This window comes from Oryctolagus cuniculus, chromosome 1, assembly GCF_051225735.1.
Source record: "Oryctolagus cuniculus isolate XC-2025 breed Fujian yellow rabbit chromosome 1, ASM5122573v1, whole genome shotgun sequence".
In the NCBI taxonomy this organism is placed as follows: domain Eukaryota; kingdom Metazoa; phylum Chordata; class Mammalia; order Lagomorpha; family Leporidae; genus Oryctolagus; species Oryctolagus cuniculus.
In genome coordinates this window covers 131388628-131394399 of record NC_142867.1, presented here as the reverse complement: position 1 = coordinate 131394399, position 5772 = coordinate 131388628, and the positions used below count along the sequence as shown (strand labels likewise).

Below are 5772 nucleotides of genomic sequence, written 5' to 3'. Positions count from 1 at the left end.
TCCTTTGCCGTTGGTTCACCCTCCAATGGCTGCCGCGGCCGGCGCGCTGCAGCCAGCGCACGGCGCTGATCCGATGGCAGGAGCCAGGAGCCAGGTGCTTTTCCTGGTCTCCCATGGGGTGCAGGGCCCAAACACCTGGGCCATCCTCCACTGCACTCCCTGGCCACAGCAGAGAGCTGGCCTGGAAGAGGGGCAACCGGGACAGAATCCGGCACCCCAACCGGGACTAAAACCCGGTGTGCCGGCGCTGCTAGGCGGAGGATTATTAGCCTAGTGAGCCGCGGCGCCGGCCACTGGGCTTTTGTTTTTCTTTGTTATTCTCAGGACATTTCTCAGGACATTTTCTCTTTTCTAAAAATATGTGGGAAAATGTTTAAGATATTATGTAATTTTATCATTTTTGATTCATTTCTCTTGTAAATATGTTTTTCCTAGTCTGTCTGGTACATCAATATTTTCTGTTTGTTTATTAGCAGTCAAATCCAGTTGATTATCCTCTACCCAGAGGCCTCACTAAATTAACTTATCAGTTTGTTTTTTGCTTTTTGATTACGTTGAATTATCTCGTTATGTAATAGTGTCAGCCACATATACTGACAGACATACTGCTTAAAAGTTGATATTTATACTTGGTACTCACACGTTTGTATTTGTTTCCCTGGCTACATCTCCAGGAGAAAATCAGAGGAGGTAGCCTTGACTGTGTGAGATTCCAAGGAAATATATTTTTGTGATCCTGCATTAAGTAGTTTTTTGTAGGTGTTTTCAGATAATTTTGATATATGTAAGGAAATAATTTTAATCATTTTTCTGACAATTGATTTATTATGGCTGGATCCTAAATGTTATCAAATATTTTTATTACATTTTATGCAAATTATAATATAGTTTCTTGTATTTTTCATTTATGTATATGATTTGCTCAAGAATATTAAAAATTCCCATATTTATAGTGTCTTGGTTCACACTGTAGGGTTTCATATATGGTTTAATTCATGTAAAGGTATTTTGTTTAGAATAATTATATGCTATCACTTCTCGGCCTTTTGGCTAAGATCAAGTGTAGAATAATTATATGTTTATGACAGATTCTTTTAGTTTCATTTTTATTTCAGTCCTGCTCCAATTTTCATAATCTGTGTCATCCAGAAAAGAACTTTAAAATTCAGTTGATTTCTACTTGGAATGACTGTGAGAAACTTAAAATTGGACTTGAAACAATTCCATGTCTGGATCTTATATTTTCCTTGTGGAGCTTCCTTCTTTGGCTTGCTTGGTTTTACAAAAATTGGCTCAAATTATTTAGCCATTTTTTCCTGTTTCATGTTGTATTTGTATTTGGAAAAATAGTTTTCAAAATGAGATGGACTTTGATTATGTAACCAAGTTTTGTTTCTAAGAATTCTACAAAATCCTCTTGGTATCGTGGAGAAGTCTATAAGCTTTGTAGAGAATGGTTCTGTTTCAATTTCTTGAAATCCTTTGTTACTTCCTCTTGTCCTCAATCACCTTTACTAATGGAATATTAGTTTTCTTAATATGTTTGAACATACATTTTACCCTTCTTAATTTCCTTCTGTTACTTTATTCTTTATTTCATTCCTGTTACTACCAGCATTTCATTGATTTCTGCTGTTACGTTTTCTTCCAGCTTTTTCATGCTTGAGAAAGAAGCCAAAATGATTGTTTTCAGTATTTTATTCAACATTTTAATTTAAGTTTGTAAATTCTCTCCAAGCACTGATTTATCTTCATTCAGTTTATTCCCTTGTGCATTTCCAAACACCTTATGTTCAGGCCATGGCTGCCCATATATTGACAGATAGGTGAAAAGTAAACCTACATGTTCCTGCAGCCACCTCAGTGTTCATGTTTTCCCTCATATGTTGTAGTTTGTAAAATCTCTGTCATCCATGTCAACTTTCAATGTCTAGTCCTTTCACCTGCAGTATGTGCCAGCTTCATAAGTCTCCAGTCCTGTGTCTCTGCCACATTTTTCTTTGAACGTCTTCCTTGTACCTGCATCCCATGGGAATGTCCATATTCTCAAGCTCCTCCACATGTGGCCTTGATCGTCTCTCAGGTGTTTCTCATTCATGAGAGCCTTTGGGTACCTCTCTGCCTTTTGTCTGAGGTTCCATCTTCCCTCAGGTGTTTCCATACTACTTACTGTAACCATTGTCTTTCTTATGTCTCTAAAACCCCTTTGACTGCAGTCCAAGCTTTTTTATTTTCTCTCTCTTTCATTGCAAATAAAAATATATTTCCTCCAAACCACCTACCACAGAATATATAATTATATTCTATCTATAATGGATTGTTTTCTTTTGGACATTTCATGTAAATGGACTCATATAATGTAGTTCTTTGTGAATGGCTTCTTTCACTTACTGTATCTGCCACATTATCATGTTGTATCATATATCAGTACTTAATTTCTTTTGACTTGAAATACTCTGCTGTATGGATATCAGTTTTGTTCATTCACTGGTTAACAAAAATTTGAATGCAAGCATCTGTGTAGATATATTTTAGTGTCTGTTGGTTTTATATGTAAGAATAGAACTTCTGGATATGGCAAATCTATATTTAACTTTTGGAGAACTGCCAGACTGTTTTCCAAAATGTATACAGCATTTTACATTCCCACTAGTACTGCATGAGGGCTCCAATTTCAACCCCTCCTTACCAACACTTGTGTGTTTGTGTGTGTGTGTGTGTGTGTGTCTATGAAGTTGTACCTTACTCTGGTTTTGATCTTCATTTGCTGGTGGCTGATGTGTTGAGCAACTTTTCATATATTTATTTGCCATGTGTATATCTTCTTTGAAAAAGTATTCAAATTCTTTGTTCATTGTTTTATGTCATGAATTCCATTACGTCTTGAAGTCCATTACCAGATAAATAATTTGCAAATATTTTCTCCTGTTTTACTTAGCAGACTTTATTTTTTGAGCAATTTTGTGCTTACAACAAAACTGAAGAAAATTATTCCCTTATACCTCTTGCTTCCAGACACATATCCTGTACTACAGTGATACACTAGATATAACTGATGGACTGCACTGGGATAGTCCACATTTGGGTGGACATGCCCCACAATTTGAGCATCTCACAGAAGAGTTTCACTGCCCTGGGAATTGTTCTCTACCTATTAATTCCTCAAACCCTCATCTATTGAGAATCATTGGTCTTTTTACTGTTCCCATAGTTCTTCTGCTTCCCAGAATGTTACATAATTGAAATTGTTACCACTGATTTGAGTCCTGGGAACTTGTTCTATTGATGACAAAGAATGTGGCCAATGAATGAACAGAGAATAAGGTGATTAGCAAAGAATTTTATTGTCATTTCACATGATGTTTTAAAGACCCAAACCCAGAGTCCTGCAGCACTGAAGCATGGGCAGGATCCAGAGCCAGGGAGGACAGAGGGTAAGGAATGTGAATAATGCAGAAACCACCAAACCTCTGTATCCCTTCCCAAGACTCAGCAGGAAGTTGTTGGTGGGCTGATATTTGGTTTGGGACAGATCTGAAGGGGACAGGATGGTTCTCAATAGAAAAATGTCCAAGGAAGCTAGTTTAACTGTTTCCACTACAGACTGCCTGGTTCTATGGAAATAGTCCCAGGGCCTTCAATCTAATCTAAGTGGGAATAATAACAGGAAGAGGAGGAAAAATGCTTGGAGGGAGCTCATCATCTCACCATTTGGCACCTGGAGGAAGGGGGAAGTGCAAACTGGAAGGAGTACTGCTCATACTGCCTCTTTTGTCTTTCCAGTGTTGATCCTATTGGTTAAATCAGATAAAAACAAGTCTCCGTGCTGCTGCTTTTCTTCTAACCCTTGACCAAGAAAGTCTGATATCCAACAGAAACTGAGTGTGATCCCCAAACTGCCTGCTTTCAGTCATGATTAAGTTGTTCAGATTCTTTACTTCTACTTTGGAATTAAGATGTTAGGACAGCCAGTGCCGCAGCTCACTAGGCTAATCCTCCACCTTGCGGCACCCGCACACGGGGTTCTAGTCCTGGTTGGGGTGCCGGATTCTGTCCCGGTTGCCCCTCTTCCAGCCAGCTCTCTGCTGTGGCCAGGGAGTGCAGTGGAGGATGGCCCAAGTCCTTGGGCCCTGCACCCCATGGGAGACCAGGATAAGTACCTGGCTCCTGCTGGATCAGGACAGTGCGCCGGCCACGGCAGCCATTGGAGGGTGAACCAACGGCAAAAGGAAGACCTTTCTCTCTGTTTCTCTCTCTCACTGTCCACTCTGCCTGTCAAAAAATAAAAAATAATAATAATAAAAAAAGATGTTAGGACAGATTATAGGGCAGGGTCTGAGCCATTGGAGCAAATGGATCCAACAGAAACTTCGGGCCATAAATGTTTTGGGTTCCCCACTTCATGGTAGTGAGGAGCCCTCCCACCCCCGAAATGGGCATGGTGCTGCAGGCATGAGGCAGCTGTGTGGCATCTCTGATGGTCACGGTGTGCTTGGGGCTGGACTGGTAGCCACAGCCGGTGGAGAAGGACATGGCTGTGGGCACAAGCTCTCAGTTTTGTCCAGTGGGTGGGCAGCAGCAGCTGCCACAGGCACAGCCGCAGACCCAGGGTGCTCCTGCTGTTCCGTCAGGCTGAAGGGCATACTTCACTCTTTCCTCTTTGCTCCCTTGCCCGGCTCCTCCTGCCTCCACCAGATCCTCCCACCTCTGCCAGCAGCCTCAGCAGCAGAAGTGGCAGCAACAGGGATGAAGACCCTGATTTGTTTCTCATCTTATTTTTATTTGGTGCAAGATGTCATACAAATGTGTATCTTCTATAGAATTGTACCATGTGGAGCCTTTTCATTGATTTTCACTTATGAAAGATCTGTAAAATTAACCTGCATTGTCATGTGTCAGGGAACGGGACAGCCTGGCCAGCTGTGCCCCTCCCGACATGTACAAGCACAAGAAGTTTAGTGCTGGGCTTTTTCCACCCTGCCCGTTGCTAACCGCAAGATCCTGTTTTGGCTTTAAGCATCCTGTTATTGCATGTTTCCCACATTTTACTAAGTTTTGTTTCTTGCTGAGTTGGTAACATGTTTTCCGTGAATCATATATAAACAGGTGGAAGGTGGGAGGGAGATATAAGAGGGTTGGAGGAGGCGAAGACGGCAGGCGTATGCAACATGTAACCCGAGTCTGCTGAAAAATAAAGTGGAAGCTGAAAAGCCGATAAACACGTCTGGTGTCTCCGAGGTCTCGCCGGCGTTAACCTATCCAGAAGGTGCACGCCCATGGTCATGTGAGTACAAAATTATTTCTTTCGATTTGGGGATGGAATTTCATTGGATGGGTGCATCCTAGTTTATGCATTCACCTATGGAAGGAAATAATGCAGTTTTGGATGACAATAATTCAATAGTTTTACACATGTATAAAGTTTTTATGAACTTAATTTTTCTGTTGACTTTAGTAAATAGTAGTAGATTTGCTGAGTAAAGCAATAAGTATGTACTTAACTTCAGAATTGACTGTCAAACTATTTTTTCAAAGTATGTGCACCATTTTGCATTTGCAAAGGCAAGGAATGGAAATGTCTGTTGTCTTACTCCTTAATCTCTATAATCCTTCTTCCTCCTTGTCCTCTTCTTTAGCTGTTCGAATAAATGCACAATAATATCCCATTGTGGACTTGAGTCTTTGCGATTATTAATGATGTTAAAAACTTTTTATATACTTAGTTGTTTACCAGCAACCATATGTTTTATTTGCCAAAACATTTGTTCTTTT

General features: G+C 40.5%; 1 pseudogene; it reads left to right on the top strand.

The window, feature by feature from the left end:
- Window positions 1-1030: 1030 nt before the first annotated feature.
- Window positions 1031-1131, top strand: LOC127487616 (U2 spliceosomal RNA; annotated as a pseudogene).
- The last annotated feature ends 4641 nt before the right edge of the window (window positions 1132-5772 follow it).